Raw genomic sequence first — 13,076 nt, forward strand, 5'->3', positions numbered from 1 at the left:
CTTCCTCAGATCTGCATTTTTGGAGGAGAAAATTTCTTGTGAGTGACCATCCTTTCCACCATAGGTACAAGAGACATTATTTTTGCTCCTTGTATGTATGACTAAGAAGCTAGATCTATCCTTTTGACTATTGTATCCCAAGTTTCTTCTGTTACTGGACTTTTGGCTGACATGATTGGTCGTTTCTTGTGAGGATTTAGTCCACTTGAGAGATTTCTCAAGTTCAATATTCACCCTAGTCAGTTCCTTCTCAAAAATAGAGTTTCTATCGTAGGTGGCGGCCAGTTCAGTCTTGATATTTGTCAATTCTTCTTCCGATAAAAACTGTATCCTACATCCTTCTCCTTTATCTTTTAGATCCTGCTTTGAGATTTTATCTACCTTTTCATTGAGTAGCTTATTTTCACAAACAAGAGTCTTACAGGTGGCTTGATGCTCAGTTATTTGCACATTCAGCTCCACTATTTCTTTTTCACATTTTGCCTGTTCTTCTTTCAAATTTTCCTTATCTTTAGCAAGATCATTTAGAGAGTCAATCAATGTAGAGGCAAGAGATCTCAGCTTACTTAGGGAGTAGTCCTTCATATTTTTCTTGATATCAAAGAAAGTGATTGATTTATCTTTCTCATTATCAATATCTGCCATTAGAGCAAAAAGTGAGTCAAACACTGATACTTCATCTTTCATTACTATTATGGAAGCTTATTCTCCTTATTCTGAATCACTTGAGAAGTCACCCAACAAGCTGTCAACACTTGATTGACAACTTTGTCTATTTCAGCTTTCTTGCTAAACCTTACAGGAACCCGATCCTTCTCGTTTTCATTACCATCATCTTGCTTAGCATATTCCTTGTATTCAATCTTATGCATAGGGCAATCTTTAATGTAGTGACCAAGCTTGCCACATTTGTGACAGGTGTCGCTTCCCTTTCCTTTCTTTAAGATCCTACTAGAATCTCCTCTTTTAGGCAAGGCCCCGACTCTTTTAAGGCTTTGAGGACCCTCTTTGCAATATAGGTTGTCTTCTCATCTTCAGCACTAGTAAATTAATTTGCATCCTTAAGGACTAGTTCTTTTTCAACCTTGGGCTCAACCTTTAATTTCCTAAGTTTCTTTAACGTCTCATAGGTTTTTAGATTGCCTATGAGCTCATCCATGGCTATCTTATTTAGATCTCTGGCTTCGTGATAACATCAACTTTACTTTTCCATCTTTTTGGTTGAATGCTCAAGAATTTTCTAACCTGTTTGTGAGTTGGAATGACCTCAACAAGACAGTACAGTTCATAAGTAATAGCAGTAAACCTTATGTGCGTCTCTTGTATGGACTCCCTTCCTGTATGGTGAAAGTCTCATATTTAGGGGTGTGCAAAAATCGAACCGAACGATAAAAATGTTATTGGGTTAACGATTTTTTATTGGTTTTATAAAAAATTTATTGGGTAAACGGTTCGGTTTCGATTTTAGCTAACCGATAACCCAATAAGGATACACTAAATTATCTATCTATCTATCTATCTATCTATCTATAGATATAGATATGTGTATGTATATATATTATATGCGTAGCTTATTCACAATTCAGTGATTCACAAAGTATTAATCTATTTAGGGAAACAAAGGCATAATATAAAGCTCGGCTATTATCATATTGAAAAGCTTGAAACATTTATAGCTTCCAACAATTAGGATTTAATTTTTTTTCTTATTAGTTAAACCGAAAATCGAACCGTTAAGGATCAAAAACCGATAAATCGAAACTGATAAGAAAATATCTTATTGGTTGGTTATTGGTTTTACATATTTAAAAAATGATAAACCGAATCAATAACACATAAAACCGAACCGAACCGACCAATGCATACCCCTACTCATATTGGCTTGTCAAAATATCCACCTTTGACTTCTTTACTTGTGTGGTTCCCTCATGGGTTGTCCGGAAGGCAATCTTAGATCTCTTTAGCAGTTTGATAGGCAGAGATCCTATTGTACTCATCGGGATCAATACCACACACAAAAATATTCTTGGCCTTGTAGTTCTTTTTAATTTTTTTTGTCAGTATCATCAAAATCCTTTTTGGTTTTTGTCACTTGTGAAGTTACATCACCAATCTTCACTGGCTTTGTAGGAACGAAGGGGCCATCCTCTATGACATCCCATAGCTCACAATCTTCAGTCATGATGAAACTTTGCAGTCTTGCCTTCCACCACCCATAATATTCACCATTGAATCACTACAAAAAACGGGTTAAATTGTTGAAGTTAATTTTAAGGTTTGTGGGGTTTAAAACCCCCGCAAAATGTAATTCTGACGGTTCCCAAAACCCCCCACAATATGAGCCGTCACAAACAAGTTGCGGCAGTTTTTTTGACCCCCATAATTAATTTGCGGGGGTTATTTTGTGGCGGTTGACCACCCGTTATTCTAAATTTAATTTTTTTATAATAAATTTTTATTTAATTGCGGGGATTTAAAACCCCCGTAATTTATTTTTTTTTAATTTAGTAGGGCCTATCAATTTTCAATAACTAATTATAGATTCAAATTTTAGCTCAAATTTAATGGTTCCTTGAGGCATAACCTACAATCCAATAATTGTTCAATTCATATATCATTAATACAACATGAGTAATTAAACATTGTAATTGACATAGCAAAAATACATTGAACATTAAACTTCAAAATTAAAGTTTCAACATTAACATCTTCAAAGTTCAAATTTTCAACATTAACTAGTATCGTCAAACTCCAAAATCAAATTTAAACACAACACCTTCAATATTTTAAAATTCACTCCAACCACACAATTACATTATCATAATTGAATATCCAAGACAAATGCAACGAAATCAAAGAATGTCATAAGGATCATTATCATCACGTGATCTCCTTGCATCCATGAGCGAAATGTGTCCACTAGCCGCATCACTTGGCGACATAAAAATGCAAAATATAAAAATCAATCGATAACAAGTCCTTATTATAAACAACAAGTTATAGTGAACATCATGCTTTAACACCATGTTGGAAAAATTTTCAAAGTTCTAGAGAAAATCAAGCCTCTATAGTGAAATGTCGTTATAACGAGGTGATGTTATAAAGAGTTATTACTAGATTACTTTCTATTCAATTGTGTGACACATTAATTTTTTAAGTTGTTCTTAAAGAAATTATCATGACCAATCAAACATCACCATATAAATTGAAATGGATAGAGTATGCATGTGTAAATGTGTATGTACGTAGAGTCATTGATCTATAAATTGGACCTCCATAGAGCCTTTCTTAGACCATCAAAGAGTAGAGAGTTACAATGAAGAGCCTCCATAGAGCATTATACTCTGGCCCTAGCACCTTACCAGAGTTTAAAAACACTACAAATCAAGTTTAGTTGTGTCTTGCACACAAAATACACTGGTTTAGCATGAAGATGATGCATCTCTTTTAAGGTTCTTTTCAAAAGAAAGTTAATGAGCACTGAACTTCATAGAATAATTTCTATCTCTGAATGTGGAAGTGGCAGAATGAAACTAGTGGTTTCCATTAATAATGCCTGCAATAGTTTTTAACCAATTAGTAGGCCTACACTTGCAGGATAGACCAGTTACTACTTGGCATTTGAACATTAAACTAAATTCATACTCATCCCGAATCACCATCCTCAACTCAATGCATATTAAATCTACATCCAACAACTGACCAAAAATAATGCATCCAACTTTATCTTTGGCAATGCATAAAACTCCAGAAATCATTAATTAAACAAAATTACATTAATTGGTTGGAAACATAAGGTTCTTTCTGCTGGAGTTCCAATAGATCATTCTCCTTGGAGTACCATCTAAATTTAGCATAATGAAATTCCTAACAAATGTATGCGGTATGTTCTATTACTGGTGATGCCAGGGAAAGCTCTCCTATTTCCTTATCAACCTGTTTTGGAATAATTTCATTTGACAACATAGGGATTTAAAAAAAGAAAAGAAAAAGACTGTTACAAGATATTCTAAATATGAATAAAATACCAAAATACTGTCAGACTAGACACTTCGTCTCATATAAACAGGACGCAACAAGTCAATTCAATGCATACCTATTTAGTTTCTAAATACAAAGGTGCCGGGATGGACACAAAATCAGTACCAAAATCTAGAGGAACCCCCTTGGCCTCCTCTAGATCATCCCTAAATCCAACCATGCAAATTATCAACTTCAATTCCTCTTCACAACAACCTATCAAACTCTATGGTAACACCAACTTTCTAACATGGAAGACTCAACTCCTCAATTAGTTATATGGCTATCAAATTCTAGGCTATCTTGATGGTTTCATTCCTTGTCTATCTGAAACTATCACACAATGAAATCAACAAGTTGCCAACCCATTGTTTAGAACATGGATTCATCAGGATAATCATATTCGGAATGCTTTACTTTCATCCACATATCCAAATACTGTGTCATCAATCGATAATGCCGTAATTCTAAGCAAGCTTCTGATGAGTTGTGCACTGCCTATGCAAATAAATCAGACTCACATCTATAGTATTCACATTTCTGTTGCCAAAGTCACTCAAGATTCCAAGTCCATCTCTGAATATTTTGTGAGATCTACTCAATTTCTAATGAACTTGACATAGTAGGATCTCCGATCAGTAATCTAGAACTCGTGGTTACAATATGAAGCGGTTTGGGACCTGAATATCAGGCCATCAACGCAGCCATTCATGCTCATGATACTCTGATTTTATATGAATAACTCTATGGCAAGCTTATCGACAATGAACTTTTTGCTCAATTATGAAGATTAGAAGATCTCTCTGGTCGTCCCTACTCAAGTGGCCCAATGAACCAATTTTATGACCAATCAAAATGGGTATAAATAGAAACGCAGAAAAGGACAACAAAACTGGCATCCTAACCACATTACTAATAGATCTTACCCGAAATGATCACGTCCTCAACAATCTAAATAAGTGCTAGTTCAATGCCAACTTTGCGATAAATTTGGCTATGTAGCATGGGTTTGTAGATCCAGATCTCACAACTTTGAAGTAAAAGCTCACTTTAATGTCAGTAGAATGTCTCAATGCTCCACGACTCCATGGATACTTGATACAGGAGTCTCGCATCATATTACAGATGAACTCAAAACCTGATGCTACCAGATGATTACAATGGCCAGTCCAAAATCACAATGGGTGATGGTAACACCATTTCAATAACCCATACATGATCAACTAATCTTGTTACTATCTTTCAGCAGTTTTCTTTGCATAATATTTTATGTACCCTATCTATCAAAAAAATCTTATATTTGTTACAAAATAAAAAAGACACCCCTATGATTTACAACAACAACAATATACCCAGTGTAGTCCCACAAAGTGAGGTCGGGGGAAAGTAGAGTGTACACAGACACCCCCGAGCTTTAGCAAATGATTATTCGTTCCATAATAGTTAAGAGGAAAAATAGATACCTCTTGTGGAATTACCCTGGGTTCGATATATCCTTCAGTAATAAGATGAATATTAATTCAATCACATCATTTGCTGAAAAAAAAAAAAGAAAAGGAACTGCATACCTGCTGGTATGAAGGTGAAATCTGCAATCCTTTTCTCAATATCCCTGATCACCTTATCACGTCCTCTTGCAAGAAATGTTCCAGAGCTGGTTCGGACCCTGGCAGGGAGAGGAATAACGGGAGAAAAGAATCATTAGAGAATAAATTATGGTAGTACAATACTACAATCAAATCTCCATAATCTTCAGTAGCCCGGGGTATGCAAATAAAATGCTTACCTGCTGTCCATACTCTTGCCAGTAGAACTATCTACAACACTTGACTTTTGGATGTGAGGCTTGGCAAGACTAATCAAATACTCACATTCCTCCTTGAACTTCCAAACAGATGACAATGAAATTAGAATCTTAACTCTTCAGGTTAGTGAATCTGATGGATAGAAGCAAATGTATCAAAACTAGATCAAACTCTTGATTTGCTACAATACAACACCAATATCAATTTTTCATCGTTGAAAAAAAAAATAGAAATCTCGACGAGGTTAGACTTTTAATCAAAATGAAAACTTCCATATAAGTATCACTTTTATTGAACTAAAATCAAATCAAATCAATTATGCTCTAGCTTCCTACATGTTCTTTGTTAAACAACAGAATCCGATATCAAATTCATCTTGATGAGCTCACAAACTAATTCTTGGTAAAACAACAGCGGCAATTAGAAAGGATTTGAGCTCTGAGATAACTAATAGAAATAGAAGCTACCACATACATATACAATGTACAGAATTTTTTAAAAAGAAGAAATCTTTACCAAGAAATTATGGTAAATGTAGGCTCTTGGTTCCAAAGAAATTACTTCAACCTACTGATCTCCTTTTCCTTCGTCATCACCATCTTGTCTACACCCCCACAACAATAAATTCCATCAAAATTATCAGATCCCTAACCCAATTACGCTACCAAAAAAAAATCACCAGAAAAAAAAAATTCAATTCAATTTTACCTTTGAACTGCATTGTGTGCTATAGAACTGAGATCATGTGCTTTCTGAGATCATGCAATAAGCAGCGAAAGGATCAACAATAAGCAACAATGCATGTTCTTGGTCTCCACAACAAATACTCTTCTCTACACTAATTTGGGGAAATTGAGAGCTGTCGATTTGGGAAGGGAAAGTGAGAGCTGTCAATTTGGGAAAGTGAGGGAAATGTTTTGCCCAATTAAAAAAAAAAAGGAAAACGTTTGACCAATTAAAAAAAATGAGGGAAAATATTTGTTTTTAATGTATAGGCACTATTTTTTTCGATTGATAGAGGGGGTTTAAAAACCCCACAATTAATAGCAGAGGTCTGAACCCCCGCAAATTTATAGGCACTATTTTTAAGGTATAGGTGCTATTTTTTCGATTGATAGCGGGAGTTTAAAACCTCCACAATTAATAGCAGGGGTCTGAAATCCCCGCAAAATTATAAATCTTAGCGGTAGATTTTTAACCCCGCATTTTATATAATTTTATAGAGGTTAAAATAACCCCACAAATAAACTCCCGCTATATTACCCGTTTTTATAGTGAATCTTAGGGGTTTGGAGGTTGACTGACCTTCTTTTAGATTTGGAGGAGCTGTCATTTCTCAATATCCTTCCAATTAGCTAGGTGTTAGCCTTTATAGGAAAACCTTCTCTGATACCAAATGAAGAGTTGAGATGGGTTGCTCCTCAACTTAGAGACCTGTTTTCAGATACACTCACACGACAAGAACTAGGAGATATATAAAGTTAGAAGTGCAGGAATAAAGTTAATAGAAGACACAAGGTTTTTACGTAGAGACTCCTTGCTCAAGAGAGAAAAATCACGGCCTGCCTCCAGGATTTCTAAGCTCAACTATACTCAAGCAACTTCTTGAATACAGACTTCAAGGATTAACCTCCTAATCCTTTGTTTCCCATCAATAACTCTATTACAAGGAAACTCAAGTTGTACCTCTACTGCTTCAACTTCTAGCTAACTCTAATTGGACTACACAAACTAACTCTAGTTTGAACAATCACCTAACTCTAGATGATTACAATGAAAGGTTTGCACCTCAACACTTACTACAATCATAAGCTAATGTAGGCAAACTTTTAAGAACAAAATACAAAGACTCAACTACAACTAGAAAGTAAAAAACACAACTCGATGAACAATCAGTTTCCTACTGCAGCATGGAGTCTTTGATTCAGCTTCTGAAAGATATTTAATTGTGAGAATATGAAAGCATTATTTTCTTTTTGAGGAAGATGAGAAATATATAGTATGACACAAGAAAACCTAGGAGAGATCCCATTGGTTAAGGCAAAAAGGTGGCAGCAACTTTTTCCACCAACTTTTGTACTTTGTGTCAGCTGTAACTGTTGATCGTGATAGTGACAGGTGAGCCCAAATTGTTTCCTAAATCATAGTAGCTTTGTCATCACAAAACCTCTAGGAAATAGGTCTCACCTTCCAATTACGTATAGTTTGTCAATCATCAAAACAAAGAACTTAACAGATGGATACGATTTATGAGCACATTGATTATGGTATTTATGGTTTGAGAAATTCCTTGTGTTTTAAGACAACTATTGAAAACATGGCTGCCTCTAATATAGCACTAACAGACGCGGACCTAACTTGGCAGTAGAGGGTGCACGTGCACCCGCTAGCCTCGAGAAAAATTCTGTATATATAGTTTGTATATTTGTATATATATCAGGGTGTTTTGTTAAATATATGTTGTACACACCCCAAAAAACAATTGGCTTGATTGGCAAGATGGTTGGGCATACCAAATAAAGTCTTTTTTATTGCCTGATGACTCCGGTTCGAAGCCCAACAACAACATTTTTTTATTGCTCCTTTTTCCAAATACACTATGTGCTTGTTGTTTTCTGTTTGGAATTTTAAGTGCAAACAGACACACATATATATCAATTGATTAAAAAAAATCCTACTTAGTAATCATTTATTTTACACTTTTTCTTTTTTCTTGTGTGTATTGTGGACATTGTTAATGTATTTTTCATTTTATTTCAAAATACAAGCTCCCCTCCAACTTCAAAATGTAGATATTCTCCCCATCTTGTACTATAAATATTTATTTCTTTTATCTTTTAATCATTCAATTTTTTTTATTTAAAAAATTAGTAATTTAAAATTTGAGATAGGCTTAAACCAAACGTTTTTCGTACAATTGTCTAGCAAACAAATCTCTCGAATTTCATATTTTTCAAAAACTTTTTTTTATTATTTAAAATATAAAAGTGCATTGAATTCAAGTATGATGGATAACACACTTTTTTCATATTAAATCTAATTAATAATATTCAATAATATTAAAAGTTTGCTTATAAACTACTATAATTAATAAATTTTCAAAGAACTGCATGTCGAACTTTGACATTATTAATTATTATGTTAAATATAAAGGTGCACCCGTCAAGTTCAAATCCTGAGTTCGTCTCTGAGCACTAACTCTATAGTTGAAGTATCCTTGAGGTAATTATCTGACCTTCGAAAAGTTCCATAGTTACTATGTCATCCATGAATAGGTTACCACTTGACACTTTTTTTCCATAATGTTTACAAGCTGCAAAGAGGTAACAAAAATAGAAGATATGAATGTTTATCAAACTACTTATCTCCCTCCAATCCATTCCAAGTTATGTGATAGAGCAGGAATAGGTACAAAAGTTAAGAAAGAAAGGCATACTTTTAAAAGTTGTGTTGGTAAATATATATGTCATAGCATCAATGTGGCTATAAAACTAGTGAAACTTGGGGCATTTGTGTGATTATAAAAGCTTCTCATTAAGGGTAAAATGGAAGAGTAAACTTAGTTGTCTCCAAATTTAAAAGTATGTAATTCTTTTTTGGAAAAACTATAAACAGTGTGTCACTGTCACATAAACTGGGAGTGAGTATTATTATGCGTGAAAGAACGTAACTGATTATATTAGTTAGACTCCTCAATTCCTCCTTTGTTCTTTCTACAAGAAATTCGAAAGGATAATTTCTTTTTTTGTCGTTCGAGTGGACAACATCTTGTGTTTAATGGTACTGAAAATACAAAACAAATCCCACTTGTATATTGAATTAGCTTGTTTATTTATTTAGTTGGTTGCCAGTATGTGTTAGTAGTATATTTGTGCATGCATGTCCCACATATGGTATATGTCAACTCATTACGATAGCTTTCTTAATTTGTAAATACAGGTTTGACTAGCTCTTTCATATTGTTAGTAAAGTGCTGTGAAATTTAGAGAACGTTGTCCACAAACTCGATCCGTATGTTGATTAAATAAGGTATATAACGTGCAAATTGTATCACTTAGTTTATGATGTTAGCAGATTGAGTCGTTATACTTATAACCACATTAGTGAAAACTGTAATTCTCATCATTTGCTAAGGTACTATCAGCAGAGGCGGATCTAGAATTTAAAGATTAGATTCTCAACTTATAATTCTTTACCACTAGATCAATAACACATTTTATTTGTGGGTTCCCAACTTATAATTCTTATATGTTTAGTAGTTTTTTCAATATAAATTCAAGAACCGTACGAAAGTTGCTGGGTTCCCGAAAACCCGCACCGAATACTCTACATCCGCCCTTGGTACTATGAGTTAGTGTTTGGAATTTAATAAATTTCCTGCCATTTTAGAAAGATTCTATAATGATTAATTTTGTGGATGCATGGAATATGGTTATTATTTATTTATATTTTAAGCAGTTTTATTTATTATATATTTACATTTAAGTAGCTTTATTTATTATTCTAGAATAGGGTTTTGCGTTTTCTATTTTTATAAGGATTAGACTTCCTATTGATTACTCTTGAATAGGGTTTTATGTTTCATAGTTTCATAACATTAGGCTTTTTATTGATGTAATAAGACTCCTATTTATGGGAGATGTGAGGAATAATAGGTATCAATAATTTTGGTCAAAAACAAGAGGTTGGAGTTCTCTCTTCCATTGAACTCTAAGGTTTCAGCCTTCCTTTTACGGGCTGAAGAGATCGGAGTTCTCTCTTCTATTGAACGTTAAGGTTTCAGCCTCCCTTTAACGAGCTAAATTTATCTACAAAATTGGTCGTTCTAGGAATTCAAACAAAGGCAAGGGAAAGTCGACATCAATAGAGTCAAACTTTTTTGTTTATCGTCCTATGACTCGATCCTTCACCAAAGATCATAACAATTTGGTATCAGAGCCTAACATAATGGAAGATGAGATTAACTCCAAATTTCAAGAAGAACGCGCAGCTATAGAAACCCTAATGGATTCTAAACTTGTAGTGATGGAACAACATTTCGATGAAAAAATTATCCAAGTCATCCAAGAACAATTTTCTGACATGAAACTGGCACCAAAAAATCAGCAACACAAGGAACTGAGTCGAGTAGTGCTCTAACAACTAGCAAATCAACAACTGCTGCTATACTACCTATTCAACAAACCGACCAGAATCATCCAACAAAAGCTAATTCACATTCGACAGTACCAAGATATGCAAATTAAAGATGGAGTTTTCTACTTATGACGGCACCGACGATCCATTAATTTGGGCACATCGTTGTGAATAATTGTTTGAAAATCAACATACAACGAAAGAGAAAAAGGTTGGAGTGGTCGGGTTTCACATGTTGAGAGAAGCATAATTATGGTACTGTCAACTTAAACGAGCAAAGGCCCAATGAGTTGAGAAGAATTTCAAAAACATTACTTCTAATGATTTGGACCTACTGAAAGTAGCAACCCAGTGGGCGAATTAGTCACGTTTCTCCAAACTAGTACAGTTGAATTTATCAACGTCAGTTTCAAGAAAAGTTGGCTAAAGTTGATGAGCTTATTCCAAAACACTTGCACGTGGGTATATTTATGGCGGGATTGGATGATTCAATCAGACTGGATGTGCGGTTGCTCAAACCACCTAACTTATCGACGACCATGAGTGTATCTAGCTCTTTAGAACAAAAACATCAACTGCAGAAGTTAAGTAATTTTGGCAAAGGGACATGGCAGCAGTCCCAGACAAGTTTCGACAGCACAACAAACTCGACAAAATCTGGTACTAGTTTAGTCACCTCAGTTACCTCGGCTAATATCCAAACTAGCAATCAAACCCCTATTGTCAAACGATTAACTCATGCAGAAATGGCAGACAAAAGAGCTAAGGGTTTATGTTATAATTGCGACGAACTATATTCAGCAACTCACCAGTGCAAACGACTTTTCTGGCTAGAATTAGATAATTCAGTTCACACTATTTCAGAAGTTCTAGATGACGGCACTGAAATTCGAGCTTGAGGACAAGCTCTTTCAACGTGAGGGGAGTAATGTTGTGGATGCATAGAATATGGTTGTTATTTATTTATATTTTAAGCAGTTTTATTTATTATATATTTATATTTAAGTAACTTTATTTATTATTCTAGAATAGGGATTTGTGTTTCCTAGTTAGATAAGAATTAGGCTAGAATAGGGTTTTATGCTTTAGTTTCATAATGATTAGGCTTTGTATTGATGTAAAAAAACTCATATTTAAAGGGAGATGTGAGAAATAATACGTATCAATAATTTCAGTCAAAAACAAGAGGTTGGAGTTCTTTCCTCTATTGAACTCTAAGGTTTCAGCCTCCATTTAACGAGCTGAAGAGAGATCAGAGTACTCTCTTCTATTGAACTCTAAGGTTTCAGTCTCCCTTTAACGATCTGAATTTATCTAAAAAAATAGGTCTTTCTAGGAATTCAAACAAAGACAAGGGGAAGTCGACATCAATAGAGTCAAACTTTTTTGTTCATCGTCCTGTGACTCAATCCTTCGCCAAAGATCATAACAAATAACTGCTACCTGATAATGATGGAGTTATTTCTATCAGTGATTATGCATTTACTTTGGGTGTCGATGCTATTTCATGAAAGCCTTGTAAAACAAACATATATAGCACGCTCTATCATAAAATATGAATTTATACTCTTGCGTTGGTAGGAAAGACGGTGGCTAAGAACCATTTGGCAGGTGCGTATTACAGAAGACAAGTTTCACCAGTTTCTCTTCATTGTCACTCAGAGGTGGCAATCAAAATTGGCAAGAACAGTGTGTATATAACCAAAAAACAAGTCACATTCACATTAAACATGATACGGTCAAACAATTGTTGAAACATAGAGTTATAACATAAAAACAAGTCACATTCATCTAAATTTTTGTTAAGAAAATCAACTGCATGAGTCATTTATATTAAAAAAAAATTACTCAGAATATCTTTTCAATCAGTTAGACAAACATTGGGGGGAAAACAAATACAATTGAACAAATGCTTGGAAGAAAAAGAAAAAAAAATTGAACAAGCATAAAACCATCCTTGCAGCTTGAATAGGATGGAGAAATTGAAAATTTTCTCAAAAGAAAATGATAGAGAGTTTAGTTCACGAAATGACAGTGCCTCCTGATCTCCCCGTTACGACCTGTGAGGACATCCAAAGTACCCATGTGAACCATTGCAGCTGCAAACTTTCTAGC

General features: G+C 34.4%; 1 pseudogene; it reads right to left on the reverse strand.

Moving 5' to 3' along the window:
* Nucleotides 1-2,560: 2,560 nt before the first annotated feature.
* LOC107851501 lies at nucleotides 2,561-11,110 on the reverse strand (annotated as a pseudogene).
* Between the last annotated feature and the right edge of the window lie 1,966 nt (nucleotides 11,111-13,076).

This window comes from Capsicum annuum, chromosome 12 (genome assembly GCF_002878395.1).
Source record: "Capsicum annuum cultivar UCD-10X-F1 chromosome 12, UCD10Xv1.1, whole genome shotgun sequence".
NCBI lineage: Eukaryota > Viridiplantae > Streptophyta > Magnoliopsida > Solanales > Solanaceae > Capsicum > Capsicum annuum.